The sequence below is a fragment of the Dreissena polymorpha genome, chromosome 9 (genome assembly GCF_020536995.1).
Source record: "Dreissena polymorpha isolate Duluth1 chromosome 9, UMN_Dpol_1.0, whole genome shotgun sequence".
Classification (NCBI taxonomy): Eukaryota; Metazoa; Mollusca; class Bivalvia; order Myida; family Dreissenidae; genus Dreissena; species Dreissena polymorpha.
Genome location: NC_068363.1, coordinates 62,418,085 through 62,438,081, shown reverse-complemented (window position 1 = coordinate 62,438,081; position 19,997 = coordinate 62,418,085). Strand labels below are relative to the sequence as shown.

Below are 19,997 nucleotides of genomic sequence, written 5' to 3'. Positions count from 1 at the left end.
CAGAGATATTTGAAGAAATGTGAATAAGAAAATAACAATAAAGATGTTTATTTTATTGTTTTGACACGCTTTTTTGGAGTAAACAGCATCCTGTTTATGACATTGCTTATAAGTAAAACAAGAAAAAAACTAATATGTAACATAGTGCATTCCCTATATTTATAGTATTATATCAATTTACAAACCATAAGTATTTTTATCAAGTAACTAAATTGAATTTTAAATTATAAAAACTAGATAAAACCATGAATTAGCATATACTTAAAGCCACACACCTTGAAATTAAGCACATGTTAATCAATACATATAGATGCAATTTGAAAGTGTGCGAAATTGTCCTTCAATCTATAGCCTAGTTAGCAAGTAATTTATTATTCTGTTTAATTTTAAAACTGAAAGTAGAATTTCTTTACGCGTACGTCCATTTCGACAAACACGGTTATTTTCAAGTTTTAAAGCACAAAAAAGACGGATTTCTACTTTGTAACCAATAGAAATATTCTTATTGAGATAGATAAAATTAAATCTATAGCCTAGTTAACAAGTAATTTATTATTTTTCAACTGTTACCGCTTTTAAAACCGAAAGTAGGATTTCTAGCATATACGTCCATTTTCGACAAACGCGATTATTGTTAAGTTTCAAAGCGCAAAAGAGACGGATTTCTACCTTGTTACCACCAGATATATTCTAATTGGCATAGATAAAATATGTTTCTTATTTATACTGAAATTTACTATGCCATGTACTTCAGTTCAAGGTGTGTGGCTTTAATCCTATGTAAATATTAATATTTAATTTAAATTGTTATCAAAATATTGTATTGTTTTGTCATTTTGTTCATTTCTATATAAATAATAAAATAAAATAATAATAATTAAAGCTATAATATGGGATATTTTTTAATGGCAGCAAAGGATTATAAATGGACCTTTTTGAAATGCAAGTTCCTTTCTAAAAAATCTCACTATAAATATCCTTACCAAACACACAATCTAAAATGCAACACCTCTTTCCCAAACTCACAATCTAAAAGGCAACACCTCTTTCCCAAACTCACAATCTAAAATGCAACACCTCTTTCCCAAACTCACAATCTAAAATGCAACACCTCTTTCCCAACCTCACAATCTAAAATGCAACACCTATTTCCCAAACCCACAATCTAAAATGCAACACCTCTTTCCCAAACTCACAATCTAAAATGCAACGCCCCTTTCTCAAACTCACAATCTAAAATGCAATGTCCCTTTCCCCAAACTCACAATCTAAAATGCAACACCTCTTTCCCAAACTCACAATCTAAAATGCAATGCCCCTTTCCCCAAACTCACAATCTAAAATGCAACACCCCTTTCCCCAAACTCACAATCTAAAATGCAACTCCCCTTTCCCAAACTCACAATCTAAAATGCAACGCCTCTTTCCCAAACTCACAATCTAAAATGCAATGCCCCATTCCCCAAACTCACAATCTAAAATGCAACCGCCCTTTCCCAAACTCACAATCTAAAATTCCACATCCTTTCCAAAACTCACACTCTAAACTGTCACACCCTTTCCCAAAATCCTACATAAAAGTTCAGATGTGCACATTATAAATGTGGTCACATAAAATGTGTCTTCAACCGCGGGCAAAACAACAAGAAAAATACAATTATTAAAAAAACACTATATATCTTAGAACCAAAAAACTTACAACAAAAGAGCTTTACAGCATAAAACAAACATGTGACATACTCGTATTCACTGCACCAAGGCAAAATGAATGACACAAAAAATACTATGTACCTGAAATAAAACTGCCAACAATCAATCTTAATCTTGTATATATATAAATCCTGGCGAAAAAAATTAGTTGTTTGCAGCCTTGGGAGCCCTTGGTGAGATGTCCATTACGGGAGAAGATATGTGACGTGCTGTTAATCCCAACCAATGTCAGACTTGACACCAACTAATGTAACCCTTGACAGACTCCCTGTTGTAAATTAGCAACATTTACCGAAGATTAACGGTGACACATTAGTTGCCATGTTGCTGTCACAACCATAAGGTGAACTACAACCATAAGTATCTATCCACGGGCAACGGAACTGTCTCCAGTAATTAATGCGAGTTGTTTGATTGACCCTAAGCCTTCAAGAAATCTAGAGTAAGTGATGAATTCTTCCTCATATGAACCACTACACATCTATTATTCATACTTTCATACATTTACTGTTGAATCATATATAACATAATAACCCTTTGCATGCTGGGAAATTTGTCGTCTGCTTAAATGTCGTCTGCTGATTTTCTCAAATTAGCATTTTCTTCGATTTTTTTCAAAGAATACTATCAGAATAGCAAACAGTTTGGATCCTGATGAGACGCCACCTTCTGTGGCGTCTCGTCTGGATCCAAACTGTTTGCAAAGGCCTTCAAAATTCGGTTCCAGCACTAAAAGAGATAATACGATGAAGTTGATAGTGATAGTGGTGTTTGTATCATTTTCATGCGGGCCATGCTAAAAACTGAGCAGAACCAAGCACAACAATATAAAAATATACAATATTTAGCTGCCCTCTGGAAAAACCAGGATTTATGCGTTTGCATTTAAACTATTGTCCCAGATTAGCCTGTGAAGTCTACTCAGGCTAATCTGGGACATTTTCAGCTTAGACAGAATTTTCCTTAAGAAGAGACTTCATTAAAACAAAAAATACCATAAAGCCAAGAAACTGCGAACTTTGACCTGTTAACCTCAAAATGAATAGGCAACTTCATTTCCTGCCAAGTAGCCACCACAGCAATTTTGCATAGGTAAAAGCATTCTGTAGATATCTTTCAGAAACAATAAGGTCTAAGGACCAACCAACCTACTAGTTGACCGATCACACCTCTTCTTCAAACGGCTGCATTCTGTGTACACATAAAGCTTTATCACACAATTTACTTATAAATTCTATGGTCAGTACAAAACACAACTTTGATCAGTGAACTTGGTTTAAACAAGGGCTGTTTGTAAAACATGCATGCCCCCCTATATGGGCTATAAGTTGTAGTAGCAGCCATTGTGTGAATACGTTTTGTGGTGGTGGTGGTGGTGGTGGTGGTGGTGGTGGTGGTGGTGGTGGTGGTGGTGGTGGTGGTGGTGGATGTAGTGGTGATGGTGGTGGTGGTGGTGGTGGCGGTAGTAGTAGTAGTAGAAGTAGTAGTAGTAGTAGTAGTAGCAGCAGCAGCAGCAGCAGCAGCAGCAGCAGCAGTAGTAGTAATAGTAGTAGTAGTAGTAGTATGCATTACAAAAATGCAGTTAGCCTTACATTTGGTAAAATTTAAATATATTACAAGGGAGGCAAATGCTGTAATAATAAATTTAAACTTATTGCATTTGTTTCCCCTGTATATAAGAAAGATATAATAGTGTATTACCTCCCCTGTCCTGCTTATATTTATATTAATCAACAAAATTAAACATTCATACAATATTTAATATACAAAATATACAAAATATCTCATAATCTGATAATATTTTAACTGATCCACTGTATTTTACTAAAAGGATGATGTTTCATTGGACTGATAATTATAGATTTAGGATTACAGACCAGTTGCTTCAGTAATATTGTTCAGAGTGTGCCCTGTTGGCCGCGTATGCATTCTTGAGTTATCATTCAAAAACCATTTTACTATTTCCAGTCACCGTGACCTTGACCTTTGACCTAGTGACCTCAAAATCAATAGGGGTCATCTGCGAGTCATGATCAATGTACCTATGAAGTTTCATGATCCTAGGCCCATGCGATCTTGAGTTATCGTCTGACAACCACCTGGTGGACAGACCGACCGACCGACCAACAGACCGACATGAGCAAAGCAATATACCCCCTCTTCTTCGAAGGGGGGCATAAAAAATAATATGTGTTTGATAATCACCACCTCCCATCCTTCTTTAAGGTGCTAGATAGCCCATTTGGCATTGGGTGAATACAAATAAACAAGCAGCCCTCTGGGAAAACAGGCTTAATGCATGTGTACAGGCTAATAAGGGACAACACCTTAGTGCATGTGTACAGGCTAATCAGGGACGACACCTTAATGCATGTGTACAGGCCAATCAGGGACGACACCTTAATGCATGTGTACAGGCTAATCAGGGACTACACCTTAATGCATGTGTACAGGCTAATCAGGGACGACACCTTAATGCATGTGTACAGGCTAATCAGGGACAACACCTCAATAAATGTGTACAGGCTAATCAGGGACGACACCTCAATGCATGTGTACAGGCTAATCAGGGACGACAGGTTAAATGCATGTGTACAGGTTTATCAGGGACAACAGGCTTAATGCATGTGTACAGGCTAATCAGGGACGACACCTTAATGCATGTGTACAGGCTAATCAGGGACAACAGGTTAAATGCATGTGAACAGGTTAATCAGGAACAACAGGCTTAATGCATGTGTACAGGCTAATCAGGGACGACAGGCTTAAAGCATGTGTACAGGTTAATCAGGGATGACAGGCTTAATGCATGTGTACAGGCTAATCAGGGATAACAGGCTTAATGCATGTGTACAGGCTAATCAGGGATGGCAGGCATAATGCATGTGTACAGGCTTATCAGGGACGACAGGCTTAATGCATGTTTACAGGCTAATCAGGGACGACACCTTTATGCATGTGTACAGTCCAATCAGGTACAACAGGCTTAATGCATGTATACAGGCTAATCAGGGATGACACCTTAATGCATGTGTACAGGCTTATCAGGGACGACACCTTAATTCATGTGTACAGGCTAATCAGGGACGACAGGATAAATGCATGTGTACAGGCTAATCAGGGATGACAGGATAAATGCATGTGTACAGGCTAATCAGGGACGACAGGATAAATGCATGTGTAAAGGCTAATCAGAGGCGACACCTGAATGCATGAGCATGGGCTAATCAGGGAAGACACTTAATGTGTACAGGCTAATCAGGGATGACAGGCTTAATGCATGAATACAGGCTAATCAGGAACAACAGGCTTAATGCATATGTACAGACTAATTAGGGACGACACCTTAGTGCATGTGTACAGGCTAATCAGGGATGAAACTCCGTGTGTACAGGCTAATCAGGGACGACACTTAATGTGTACAGGCTAATAAGGGACGACAGGCTTAATGCAGGTGTATATACTAATCTGGGACGACAGGATTTATGCATGTGTACAGGCTAGTAAGGAAGGACACCTTAACGCATGTGCACAGGCTAATCAGAGACTACACTTTTGCTTCTAGGGAATTTTTAATTTAAAGAAAGTCTCTTTTAAACTAAAATCCATTTTCAGCAGAGTGTAGTCCAGAGGGGGTAATCACGTGACAAACAAGATGGCTACGTCCATGCAGAGGCAGGTATTTTTCGCTGTTCATACCTTTTATTACTTGTATTATTTTTGTTATTCTGCTCACTTTCCAGCCATATTAGCAAGAAAGTTACTAACGTTTAGTAAAATTATAATAGTAATATCATAGTAATATTCCCTCTTTATCTCGACTTTACTTGCTACGAAACCGGTATGATCTCATTCGGGCTCCACTAAAAGAATTTGCGGGGATTAAAGTCGTGATATGAAGCAAATTTAAATACAAAACAAGGCTATTGTCAAGCAATATGGTCCCCTTCCGGCTCCACCATTGTCAGAAATTCCATCATTTTCAGAATTAAAAAAAAATAATTGGTTGCCATAGCAACCACAATTTTTGACATAGGAACAAAATGAAATGACGTGCATAATGTCCATATTGCCATCTATCCATGTTGCAAGTTTCATGAAAAAATATGAAGATCTTTTAAAGTCATCGCAGGATCCAGAAAAGTGTGACGGACAGACAGACTGACAGACAGACTGACAGACAGAGCGCAAACCATAAGTCCCCTCTGGTGAAACCGGTAGGGGACAATAAACACTTATCACCCTTTAACTGATATGGCTGGATAGCGTCATTTAAAAAATAAATGAAAGCAATAAAGGGTATAACACGGCGAAAAATAACTGTCTCAGCATGGATGTCGCCATCTTGACTGTCACGTGATTACCCCATCTGGTAGTTTCTGATTCTGGTTGAAGATGTTACTCAATAAGTATGGAATGCAAGGCCAATTCTCTTTAAAAAAAAACACACACTTGAAAACTCTCCTAATAGCTAAGATTTCTTTGTCAATCAACCTATTTCTGCCATTCCTATCACAATATGTGGGTAATTAATTTTGTCAAAATTTATCCATTCAGGCCGGTGATAAATGACAAATCTCCACACATGTTATAAATGGCTTCTGAAGCAAAACTCTGCCAACTGCAACACATGACATTTGCTATTTATTATCAGGAAGAAAAACTACAGGTGACTTGGTTCTAACCATCAAACATTTGTTAAGCATGCCACCTGATGTTTGCTTTTCACTTAAGAAGGATCTCTATTTAAAGCTATAAATCTTGTTAAAAACAAAAAAATATTACGTTTAATGATAATTGTTGTGCTTTTACAAAAGACCTAGTGTTTCTGAAAACATGAACATTTTGGTAAAAATATGGAAATTAGTTGCAACCTAGCTAGCTTGATTGTGCAATGCATCCAACCACTTCACCATTTCCATGAAGTCAAACATTTACATATGTATCAACAGAATACTATTTTATAACAATAAAATGTTGAAGGTGGGACCATGTTTTCTTATTACGGTAATGACTCTAAATTTTCGGACACTCAAAATTTTCAGACACCCTCTATTTTTTGCAAAATAATTATTTTGTGTGACTCTTAATTTTCGGACAGCTCTATTTTTTCTCAGATTTCAACCCTGTTTTTGCGAATCTTGTGACACTTTGATCATGGATTTTTACAAAGGGATTAAGGTCATTAAACCAGGCAGATGCATGCCTGAGGGCCATGGGCCATTACATTCGCATGCTAGGGTAAATAATCATGTATACTGGTAGAAAACAATGGATTCACCCAATAGCATTGACAATATTTTGTCCTATTAAGGCAGCAGAATGTTTCATGTTTTTACTTTTTTGTTCAATATCATTTCAGGCAAGATTTAGCAAAGTTGTATTTATTTCAAAGCAGAAAAAAAGAAAGAAAATTCACAATTTAATTATTGTATATTAATTTATCGATTATTTCCCCATATAATTATAATTTTCGGAAACCTCAATTCTTGTCACTTAATTTTCTGTCATCTGTAATTTTTGAATATTTTTGGTATGACAATTTTTGGACACAATTAAAAAAAAAATTAAGTGTCCCAAAACTTAAGAGTAATTACGGTATTTATTGTTTTTTCCAGTTTCTAAATTATTTCACATGCTTTGATAAACAATAAGCGGTGGCAAAGTAATCACAAACTCGCCATCCATTTGTTCTACTTGGTATATGAAAATTTCTACAGGAGAGAACAATATTGCCTTAGTTTGACATCACTTAGTCCTACATACAAATATATCCCTTTATATCTGCCACAATAATTCAATGTTATTGGGCAGCATGAAAGTTTCTTCCTTGATTTTCTAATCATGACAAGCCTCTGATTGACATTGATGGCATCACTGACTGGTGTTGCCATAGCAACCAAAGAAGCAACCAGTCTCCTGAGGGACTCAGATCAGTTTATTGGAACCAGTCTGACGGGTGTTGTGACAGTGAGTTATGGCCTGATGGAGAGGAACATTAGGCAGGCTTTGACAGTGGTATTATCATAAATCTAAGGAGATTACACTGTGTCAGACTATGGAACAGGCTTGAAATTTCTTGTGACTAATTGTTTGTCTAATTGCTTCCATGTACGAACCAAAATTAATCAGTCAAAATGATAAACCAGTTTTTATGCTCCAAATATTCTAAGACATTAATATATATCAATATAAATACTAAACAATAATGCTGTTAGGCTACGGTTCTATGGCAATTATTTAGTAAAGGCATGATAAATTATCTATGAAACCCTACCATTTCTGTCAATAATGATAGAATGACACCCAATCTCGTGAAAAACGTACACATGCATGAAAAAAAATGTTCAGATTAACTTTATATTAGCATTAGGCAAACTCACATATTACATCTACCTTATAAATATTACAGCATTCCAAAATTGTACCATAAAATAACAGTTTACTAGTAAAAATACCCGAATCTTTGATAAAACATCTTAACCAATAATAACTTTCCTTACCTTTCAACAAAGATTGCACACCTTCACACCTCCAGACAAACAAGGATCAATCATTATAACTAATTATCTGGACCAAATTTCATCAGCTATGCTAGTGTTATCAGTTTCAAACAATTTATTTTCTTAGTCCTTTTTTCTCTTAAGAAGCACTTAACATTACATTGAAAAGTCACTGTCCAGCAACACCAATCCCCATCACCCCTTCAAACCTGAGCATATCCAAACATGCAATTCAACCATAAAACAATTTCTGAACTCTTGAGACATTGACTGACAGCGCCGCAAAAGTTATCACCAACCAAGGGCACTTTCCTCCGAGCACTGGATGCAGTCGACAGATGATATTAATGCTCAACATGCCTCTCAAGATGGTGGCTGACTCCACTTTTCAATCAATCAATAAGCACAAATAAACAGCCCACTATCAGTCCTACAAGGATAGTCTTTACGCCATTAACCTTGTTAACAAGGCTACAATTGGATACAGGAAGAAAATACTTCCTTATTAAGGCTTGTATTCAATTAACGTATATAAAAACTTCATTCCAGGTTAAATCATGGAGTAACAAATAAATTAACCCTTAACCACTTAGATACGTATTTTGACGCATTTGTAGTCCCTTAGAAAGTAAAATTTAATTACCGTATTTTCCTTTATATAGCGCGCAGTTTTTTACTTCAAAATTTAAATAAAAAAGTTTGTGCGCAATAAATTGATACAACACATTCCTGGCTGCTAAATTGCAAAAAATTCATTTCGTAATCATAAATATTTATAATAGCCGCCATTTTTTATTCCAGAAAACTACACCCTATAATCTTACAGACTGAAGGGGCAATTGTCGAAACAACAAAAAGTCGGTAACGGCAGATATGAACGGGGTAGCATTAGTTATTTACAAAAAATAAAATGTTTGAATAAAGTATGCGAACATTTATTTGTCTGTTTTTGTGCACTTCAACAGCCATTTTCGGTCCGATTAGGCAGCTTACGTTGGACTGGTAAAGGTATTTGGTCTTTTTTGCAGGTAACCGTAGCTGTTAACAGGGACTTTTTAAGTGTTTTCCAGTTTGGTCCAGGTTTTTGGCGCCTTCATTGTTCATCACATTCACGCCTGTGTAGTGCGACAAACAATAACCCAACTTGTCCAACATAATAGATTAACAGTTTTACGTCAAAACTGACATATCTCAACAACTGTAGCCCTGTCTCCTATGCGCCACGAGGTTTTTATTCAGCATTCAAATTTAAAGCCCATGCTTTCCTCGAGGAAGAATGACACAATGTACATGAATTCTTATTTTCTCACGTTTTACACGAAATGCACGTGGACTGTTAATCTGTTGCTAGAAAATTACAAAATTGTCAGAAAAGTATAGTGCTATGCAACCCATGCTCCTAATCATAATGACGCTTCCTATTTTGAATGCTATATTAAGCTTTCCAATGCCCCAGATTATTGGATTGCGCAATAGTAAAATGGCGGCCATTTTCAGTCCGATTTGGTGTTTTTATTGTCTTTAAATATTTTTTCTCCATTTTTGCATAAATAAAAAAGCCTGCGCGCTATACATGGTAGCGCGCTATACAAGGGAAAATACGGTAAGACCTTTCTTACTAAATTCAAGTGTTAAAGGCTTCATTTCCAACCCTTAGATACTGATGAGCAGCAAACAGCATAAAATCTGAACAGACTGCAAATTATTTTACTCCCAGGCTATTCTGGTATTATGCTGTTTGCACATAGCCATTTTCGCTTTGCTTCTGAGTTGGAAAGGGTTAAATCATGGGATAACAAATAAATAAAACAAGATTTGTAAATTCTCTGATGTTTTTGTTGCTAATTTTCTAGTGAAACTATTAAAATGATACAGATGGTTATGTTTATGCAATAAAAAATTGAACAGCAAGCAATATAAACCAAATTAACATGTAAGAAATAGTTTATCTTATAAAACGTTGCATTAAAATCTGAAAAAACAAAATTAATAGAAACATTGCATTTGAATGAATTATTACCAGAAAAAAAAGGAATAAAATTAGTTAAATATGAAAAAACAAGAGATTGCCAAGCAATATGGTCCCCTACCGGCTCCACCATTGTCAGAAATTCCACCATTGTCAGAATTTGTTTATTTTATTTTTTATATTTGTTGCCATAGCAACCGGAATTTTTGATGCAGGAACAAAATGAAATGATGTGCATAATGTCCATATTGCCATCTATCCGTGTTTCAAGTTTCATGAAAAAATATGAAGTACTTTTAAAGTTATCTCAGGATCCAGAAAACCACCATTTTCAAAAGTATTTCTAGTCTATTTGTTGCCATATCAACCACAATTTTTGACGTAGGAACAAAATGAAATGATGTGCATAATGTCCATATTCCCATCTATCCATGTTTCAAGTTTCATTAACAAATATAAAGAACTTGTAAAGTTATCGCAGGATCCAGAAAAGTGTGACGGACAGACAGACAGACAGACTTACTGACGGAGCGCAAACCATAAGTCCCCTCCGGTGAAACCGGTAGGGGACAATAAATCAATTACAGCAACACACACACACTTTGCAAATAAATATTACACAATTCTTTCACTTCATTTATTTGATAAGATTGTGAAGATAAATAACTCTCTCATAATTTTCTACTTTACAAAATGAAGAGATTTAATATATAAATTGATCGTATTCACAATTATTGTTAATAACAGCATAAGATCAAATTTGAGAATATGTATAATCTAAACAATTTCAAAACAATTAATAACAAGACTTATAATTACCAAGCAATATATGTCCCCTACCGGCTCCACGATTGACAGATTTATTTATGTTTGTTGCCATAGCAACCAGAATTTTTGACGTAGGAACAAAATGAAATGACGTGCATAATGTCCATATTGTTATCTATCCATGTTTCAAGTTTCATGAAAAAAAATGAAGAACTTTTAACGTTATCACAGGATCCAGAAAAGTGTGACAGACAGACTCACAGACAGACTGGCACAGACGCACAGAGTGCAAACCATAAGTCCCCTCCGGTGAAACAGGTAGGGGACAAAAAATAGTACACTACATTTCTCTTTGTCACATTAATATCACTCAAAACTTTATCAATGAAAGGTTTTCAAAATGTATAAATATATTTTTAATACCTAATTTAATATTACATTTTTCACTAAGAAAACAAATTTTTAATAAACAGGAAAGGGTTTTTTGTTTTTAAAATCATGGTAAATTTAAGCTGCAAATATTCGAGATTACATGCTTCTTACAAATACTCTAAAATAAAAAAAAGTGCAATTACTCACAGATTTTTTCTGGATCTCAAGTCCGTAAGTAACAACAAAGAATAACCCAGTTATATAATGACACTGTCCAACAATTATTAACTACTTCTAATAATCTGCAGTAATTTTATTGAGGAAAAGTACAGGTACATTTACTGCACTCACACAAAGATGACAAAAAGTCACATAAACTGGAATTACATTTCTGTACTAAGATGTGGTACAAAGTAAATCCGATTACCGGTACATGCCAAAGCTGTCCTGTAAGTCTGTCTGGATGTTGAAGTCATGTCTGGCTGGTAATAAAGCTGGTGTCATAAATTAATAAATATAATGAAAATCTACACACTGTTGCCTGCCAAAGAGGATAGATAAAACAGCCATTCCTGAAATAAAATACGATTATGTAATTGGGAGAAGGTTATGAATGTCGAATGGTAAAAGTTTAGCCAAAAAGGTATTTTATGATTATCTGACTTCAAGAGGCATAATTAGTTTTTGATGTGAGACTCTAGAACATTATATTGTTTTATTATTACAGATCAATCAATGTAATGTGTACACTTTCAATTTAAGCAGCCTAAAATGCACAATTTTTCAAAGATATAGAAAGCCCTTATACTATGGCATTTATGACGGAAAACAAGAGATTTGTTTTTATCATTTGGCAGGTACAGATTTTTTTTACAAGGAAGTAATATTTTTAAAAGGATATAATAACAAATATAACTTCCCTTGTGTAAATGATCTGTACCTGCCAAATGATAAATATAAATTATCTCCCTTTAAAGCTTATTACTTCCCATGGATTTGCATTTTTTTACCTTGACCTTGAAGGATGACCTTGACCTTTCACCACTCAAAATGTGCAGCTGCATGAGATACACATGCATGCCAAATATCAAGTTGCTATCTTCAATATTGCAAAAGTTATGGGCAACGTTAAAGTTTTCGGACAGACAGACTGACTGACGGACAGTTCAACTGCTATATGCCACCCTACCGGGAGCATACAAATGTTCCCATAAAGAACTTCAGGAACAAATGAAATAATGCCCCTTCATTCTGCAACTATGTAACTCATAATTGCTCAATCCTTATCCACATTGCGCAAAACATTGCTCAATCCTTATCCACATTGCGCAAAACATTGCTCAATCCTTATCCACATTGCGCAAAACATTGTGACATGTTAAATTTTGAAATATTATCATCAAAGCACCTTAACCCATTTATGCCTAGCGTCTAGAAAAAAGGCCTTGTCAAACAGCGTAAACCCAGATGAGACGCCGCATAATACGGCGTCTCATCTGGGTCTGCGCTGTTTGCTTAAGGAATTTCTGTAAGAAATATTCTAAATATAGAAATAATTATACTAGACATCCCTAATTTTGGAAATAAACTGATCCAATTTAGAAGGATGGGAGAGTCCACTAAGCATAAATGGGTTAACCAAAACATCTTCAAAGTTCAAACTCAGGATGTCCGAACATTTCGCCAGCCAGACTCACATTAAGGCCATTAATTTCTTGTCACATCTGCCAGTGACATCCAGTACAGGACGGACAAGGACATGTGTGGCATGAGATTTGTCACTGCATTACATGGGCCGCCGGCCAACCTCAGATGACCGCAGAGGTGACCTCACAACCAGAACAGGACTAGTGTTACTTAGCAACTTACACAGTTCTTACACTCATGTACATATTTTACATTCAGGTAGTCCAATAGGCAGATTAAATGCCAAGTATTAGTGTTGAAACATACTAAATGAACAAGAGCTTGTCACAGTAGTGCCAAATCCCCGCCGGAATGTGTTTGCTTGTATGACAACATTTGTTTTAGAGAGTAGAATAATATTTGTAAAAACAAATAAAGGGAGATAATTCATTATGCTCCGGACAAAAATTTACTTTGAAATTAAATAAAGGGATATAATTCAAACACTAAGGTAGATAGAGTTATGGTTCTTAGTCACTGCACTTCTCCTACTTGCTTAAGTTTAAGTTTGAAGTTTCAAGTAAATCCCTTCAGTAGATTTAGAGTTATGCTGCGGACAAAAACTGACTTTAAAGTTATATAAAAGGGGAGATAATTAAAAAATTAAGGTAGATAGAGTTATGGTTCTTAGTCCCTGCACTTTTCCTACTTGCCATCTGTTTATATTTCAAGTTTCAAGTAAATCCCTTCAGTTGATTTAGAGTTATGCTCCGGACAAAAATTTACTTTAAAATTATATAAAAGGGGAGATAATTAAAAAAACTAAGGTAGATAGAGTTGTGGTTCTTAGTCACTGCCCTTTTCCTACTTGCCATCTGTTTATATTTCAAGTTTCAAGTAAATCCCTTCAGTTGATTTAGAGTTATGCTCCGGACAAAAATTTACTTTAAAATTATATAAAAGGGGAGATAATTCAAAAACTAAGGTAGATAGAGTTGTGGTTCTTGGTCACTGCACTTCTCCTAGTTGCCATCTGATTATATTTCAAGTTTCAAGTAAATCCCTTCAGTAGATTTAGAGTTATGCTCTGGACAAAAATTTACTTTAAAATCATATAAAAGGGGAGATAATTCAAAACTAAGGTAGATAGAGTTGTGGTTCTTGGTCACTGCACTTCTCCTAGTTGCCATCTGTTTATATTTCAAGTTTCAAGTAAATCCCTTTAGTATATTTAGAGTTATGCTCCAGACAAAAATTTACTTTAAAGTTATATAAAAGGGGAGATAATTCAAAAGCTAAGGTAGATAGAGTTATGGTTCTTGGTCACTGCACTTCTCCTTGTTGCCATCGTTTCATATTCTAAGTTTAAAGTAAATCCATTGAATAGATTTGGAGTTATTCTCCGGACAAGGTTTCAGCCGGACGGACAGACGGATGGACAGGACCAATTACTATATCCCCTCCAATTTTTTTTTCGACAGGGATAATAAACAAATATTATGACTAGCAAGTAACAGAAATTTTAAATTTAGGTAACATCAATGAAAGTTTGATATATTTGTTCCAGTAATGAGACCAAGGTGGTTTAACCCTTTACCACTTAGATACGTATTTAACCCTTTACCACTTAGATACATATTTAACCCTTTACCACTTAGATACGTATGTAACTCTTTACCACTTAGATACGTATTTAACCCTTTACCACTTAGATATGTATTTAACCCTTTACCACTTAGATATGTATTTAACCCTTTACCACTTAGATATGTATTGAACCCTTTACCACTTAGTTACGTATTGAACCCTTTACCACTTAGATATGTATTTAACCCTTTACCACTTAGATACATATTTAACTTACCACTTAAATACGTATTTAACCCTTAACCACTTAGATACGTTTTCAACCCTTTACCACTTAGATACGTATTTAACCCATTACTACTTAGATATGTATTAAACCATTTACCACTTAGATACTTATTTAACCCTTTACCACTTAGATACATATTTAACCCTTTACCACTTACATACTTAAATCATTTTCAACCCTTACTGATGAGCAACAAATAGCATAAAACCTGAACAGACTGCGAGTTACTCGCAGGCTGTTCGGGTTTAATGCTGGTTGCAAGTCATTTTCACTTTTCTTTTTATGGGGGGAAAGGGTTATATATAATGCATTCAGGAGTCATACTTATGTAGCATAGATACAGACAGACACATAGGCAAACAGGACAATAAAAAGAAAAAAGAAAATGCAATGAAAAATCAATGTAATGCACAAAATAAGTGGGCACTCACAGAACAGATGAGCCTGAACAGTAAAAGCTTGATAATAATACCACAGAAAACCATTTGAAACACTTTTCCCAATGTCAAACAATGTCTTTTTGTTCATAAACAAACCACAATAGCAAACAGACAAACTGTATAATGTTATGATATATTACAGTATATTCCAGGAAATTAGTAGATAGACACTTCAGTTCCTACAGATTTGTACTAAATCTTACACCACATTCAATCTGTGATATTCTTCTTACCATACTGTTAATTACCAGATCATTATTCATCAAATAACCACTACAGCTGACACTGGACTTGTCAATAAAGATGATTAACTTCATAATCAACTCGTCTCTATTGTCAACATGGAAAAATAATGATGAAATGTGTAACACTATACATCCCAGGTAACAGGAATCCTTGATTCAAGACAATGGTGAAATAAATTATCTCCATGTTTACTCTATTAATTATGGAGGTGGAATTTAAGTATCTATTACAGGACGCTTTAGATTTGTAGTCGATTTGTAAAGATAAATTATGTATCTTTTATTTACTTTGTATTTCTATTATGCGAGTAAAATTTACTAAAATGTTAATGACAAAATTCTGTCCATTTGTTGTGAAGTTAAATTTAATAGGTTCATTTTGAATATATATATAGGTTAAAATGTTCGCAGACACCATTTTCCTCAGCCACTGGTAAGAGACAAATTAGTAAAAACAGTGCTATTTTTAATAATCCCCATGAGACATACATAGCATGGCAATCATAAATGTGTAGGGTTCCTTGTCCCTGATCTAATCTCCATAAACAACATTTAAGATTACATATGAGCAACATCCCTCATGCATTTTTATGAGACATATCTAAAATCTTCTATCACATAACAGACACAAATAATGATAGCAGGTGTAAAGGTAAGGATACTTGATTATTTTTGAAATAAAGTAATAATTAAACGATAGCTGATATCTGCTTAATAGGACTCAGGTACAATATATTACCATAGTGTTATCTATATTGATATATCCAGTATCATACAAGTCAAAGATGTCAGAGCAAGACAACCTGCAGATAAAGTATTGAAAAAAATTCTTCTGAGCCCTGTTTGTCTTTTTCTGCACATATCAGATGTAGACCTTTGGTAAAGATATCGGTCCCATTTGATATAGACTTAGGGTCCCTTTGATATAGACTTGGTCCATTTACGTAGACATAAGGTCCATTTATATAGACTCTGGGTCCATATGATATGGACTTCGGGTCCATTTGATATAGAGTTTGGGTCCATTTGATATAGACTTTGGGTCCATATGATATGGACTTTGGGTCCATTTGATGTAGACATTGGGTCCATTTGATATAGACATCAGGCTTTTTCCGCTCCATTTTGGGAATACGCCACACTGGAATTTTGGGAATTTCGCGTCGTGAAAACCCCCATTTTAGGGAAAAAAATATTCGCAAAATTGGCTCAATTGGGAAAAATAATCGCATGTAAATAGTGTTTCTTATATTTCAAAGAAGCCGTTAACTGGTAAATAACGACTATTTTGATAACTTATTATTGAAATTTTACAAAGTATTATGAACATGTGAGATAAGTGCAGGTTTTTTAATTTGAATTTGGGGAAAAGGCCTGGCCTTTTTTGAGGTGAAAAAAATCGTGTGAAGCGCCGGATTTTGAGGAAAATAAGGAAAGTCTTAAATAATCATTAATATATTTTACAGTTTTTAAAACAAATTCAAGGCAACAGATAATTTTATTATGCAACACTTTCTATTTTCTACACCGGATAAGGTTAACTTATATATTTTAAGGTAAAAAAAAAAAAAAAAAAAATTTTTTTTTTTTTTTTTTTTTTTTGGAATTGGGAATTTTTTTTTTCAATTGGGAAAAAAACAACCAGATTTGCATTGGGAATGGGGCCGAATTTCGGACCCGTGGCATAGGGCGGAAAAAGCCTGGACATTGATCCATTTGATGTAGTCTTTGGGTCCATTGGATATAGACTTTGGGTCCATTTGATACAGAGTTAAAGCCTATTTGATACAAACTTTGGGTCCATTAATATAGACTTTGATTCCATTCGATACAGACTTTGGGTCATTTTGATATAGAGTTTGGGTTTTTGATGAAGACTTTGGGTCCATTTGATACAGACTTTGCTTCCATTTCATATTGACTTTGGGTCCATTTGATAAATACTTTGGATCCATTTGATACAGAGTTAGGGTCCATTTGATATAGACTGGGTCCATATGATGGCCGAGTTTTGAACTGTCAAAGTATCTTTTCCATCAAATAGAATATTTTTTGTAAATCACTTTGCTTCAATCTGAATATAAGTTACAGAGGCATATCAATATAGATTCCTGTGATGTCAAAAATTACATAAACTGTCAGATTATTACGGTTTTAATTATCTTGTTATAAGTCATAAATATGTCACAGATGAATTAATAGGGATTTAAAGCACACTTACTGGTGATATAATATTGAGGATGTGGTTGTTGAAATGCAAAAATGATCAAATTAGGTGTTATTTATGGGGTAAAATATAACAATGTTTGTTTGATATACAAATTACAAATGATTGATTCCAATAACGAATTAAAACAAGAGCTGTCTCCATAGGACATATGCCCCCCATAAACACTTTGATAAGACGTTATGAGCATTTTTCGAAACCTAAACCCATTTTGAAACCTAAACACGGAACCTTAGTTCAAGGTCAAGGTCAAAGGGGTCAAAATGTGTAAGCTTATGGAAAGGCCTTGTCCATATACACATGCATACCAAATGTGAATGTTACATCTGAAGCGACATAGAAGCTTTGAGCATTTTTCAAAACCTAAACGCAAAGTGTGACGGGCAGACAGACGGACAGTGCGATCACTATATGCCCTCCTTCGGGGGCATAACAACTATGCAATGTTGAAAAAAAGCACAAAAAAAATTTATTTGGAAAAACAAAACAAGAGTGTTTTCAGTGCCATTTATAGTTCTGAAAATACTTTTTCTGAAAAGTGTGCACATAAAATACAAAGAGGATATTTGTTGGATTCGGTGGATTATCGATTTTAATTCACGAGTGATCACAGCCACGAGTGAAAATATTATTTTCTATGATCACGACTGAATTTAAATATCGATATTCCACCGAATCAAAAATTTTCTTTTTATTTTATGCTTTTTTCACAGTTTATATACATTGTTATAGTGTTTAACTAAAGGATTTCCCTAGGATAATGACGTCATTTCATCAAAAAAATGACGTCATTTCACAGTAAACAGTGAAAATTATCAATAATTTTCACTGATAATTTTCACTGATTGAAACAGTGAAATTATCAGTTTTAATTCACTGATATTTCTCTATAAACCACCCGAAAGCATAAAATAAATTATGAGAATTTGTTCTCAGTACAAAATGTCCATTATATTCATCAATTCTCTTCCTTTACTATTGTCCAAAATTCGTTTATTGGAAAATATTTGAATTTCAACTTTTTTATGCATGATATTTTACAAACCAAAACAATAAAACACTGTATGTTGTGAATTGGGAATAAGACATCAAACTGGCAATGGACATCATTTTGGTGATTTTCTCAAACAAAACTATTCATTTCATGATCTACATTTATTTTTGTAATATATTATCTATAATTTAAGCTTAATAAGCAATTTTCCATGACATTTTCATTAACAGTGATTGTAATTTTATCATTGAAAGTGTATTTTTAAACCATGTCCATGCGCGGCATGGACACAGTTTCATTTCATGAGGATTTTTTTTTAATTTAATAAAAAAATCCAGTTTTGAAGTAAAATCAATTTAAATTATGCTATTATATATGCAAGTATCTGTTTTAATTATAATTTGTCAAACTAGATAAATACAACATATAAAACTGCATATAATGCACTTTTGATAAAACACAATTGATTCCCAAATTGATGTCTTATTCCCAATTCACATAATACAGTGTTATAATCTTTTGTTGGATTCTAAGCCATATTGGCATACATGGAAATGAAAATGAAAAAAAAGCTGACACCCTTGCAGAAGAATCTCTTGATATCCTGACTACAAATGTTTCCAAACAGTGATTTTAAACCAGCAATAAGTAAACTAATTAAGTCAGATTCGCAAGCACTTTGGAATGGCACAACCCTTGACAGAGTGCATGCAATAAGGGTTTAAGTTAACAGCATAGCCTTAGTCTTAAGTACCCTTAATCAAAAACATGCATCACTATTGAGATAACAATTGCACAGTGCACTGTTTGATCGCAGGGGAGAGAACTGGCCACATAGTCAAACAGAACAATCTTGCTATCAACCATCGGTCTGCTCTGATAATTTAATTATTATAATCTGTTCAATATAAAGGCTTAAAATATGAGCTTCTTACCAACAGGCCTATTTCCCTAAATTACCGGAAAATGAAACATAATTCATTAAGAACCAGTTTTGTTGCAAATCTGCTAATATCTTGACAAAAACTAAACTTGAATATAAGTCAAGCTGCAGTCTTTCATCGCAGTCTTTCATTGTTAAATTATTTTATGAAGAAAATTCAAGAAATTGTTGGCACAGAGAGTATCACTGGATCAGCTGGGAAGAAGAAGTTAAACAGTAGCAGACATATTTGATGGCTTCTTTCAAAACCGTTCATCTTTATTATTAAATGAAGGATGGGTAATGCCAGTCACAATGAACAAAAATGGCTTCCAGATTTGCAAG

General features: G+C 34.5%; 1 protein-coding gene across 2 annotated transcripts in view; it reads right to left on the bottom strand.

Annotated features, from left to right (window-relative positions):
• The window catches only part of LOC127845227 (teashirt homolog 2-like), a 115,353-nt gene that overhangs the window by 51,159 nt on the left and 44,197 nt on the right, over positions 1 to 19,997 (bottom strand). The gene's annotated exons all lie outside the window — the stretch shown is intronic.